Raw genomic sequence first — 688 nt, forward strand, 5'->3', positions numbered from 1 at the left:
ATATAGATCTTTTGAGGTTAGTGAGTGATTATTTCGGTTTGTTTTTTCTGGGCGACGGTTTACATGCGGAACAATCGTTGTGGAACTGGCAGATTGGTTGATTTCACTGCACCGTTCGGTGGGTGGTGCGGAATGTACGGGAAGGGCGGTGAGCGAAGAGCTGAAGGGACGAACAATACTTTCCGGTTGCCCAAGCTGAAGAACGGATTTCGGTTTGAGCCCTTGATTCAAAAGTCTGAAACATAAAGCGGTGGGAGGATATGGGGTTTTGTTCGGGCACCCTGCCCCTGTCCTCTGACTCAAAAATCTAAACACTTGTGACCACAGTACTATTCTTGCCAACATATGTATAGAACAAATCAATTTCAGTCACTTTCATTGGTTGCAAAATGAGCAAATTAAACCTGTTGATCAGTTACTTAGATTCCGACGTGTACATGCATGTATATGAGTTACGTGATACTGAGTAGCTACGTTATCCATCTGAACTCTGTTCTTCATCACTCAAACCGTCACGAAGAGACTGGACCTTACCGTGGTGTGACGGTTTGCGCACCTCAGCGATCCATTGAGCTATACTGGAGAGTGTCCCGCGACACTCACAGAGTCTCTCATACCAGGTCGGTCAATGGTTAGAGGTCTGACGAACACAGTCTCCTGGCCCTCCAGGTTGGGGGTTGGAACATGT

At 46.8% G+C, this 688-nt stretch overlaps 1 protein-coding gene across 1 annotated transcript in view; it reads left to right on the plus strand.

Moving 5' to 3' along the window:
- T265_02591 (hypothetical protein) overlaps positions 1-688 on the plus strand; it is a gene marked incomplete at both ends in the record, with an annotated part of 23017 nt that overhangs the window by 5228 nt on the left and 17101 nt on the right. The gene's annotated exons all lie outside the window — the stretch shown is intronic.

This window comes from Opisthorchis viverrini (assembly GCF_000715545.1).
Source record: "Opisthorchis viverrini unplaced genomic scaffold opera_v5_31, whole genome shotgun sequence".
NCBI classification, from domain to species: Eukaryota; Metazoa; Platyhelminthes; class Trematoda; order Opisthorchiida; family Opisthorchiidae; genus Opisthorchis; species Opisthorchis viverrini.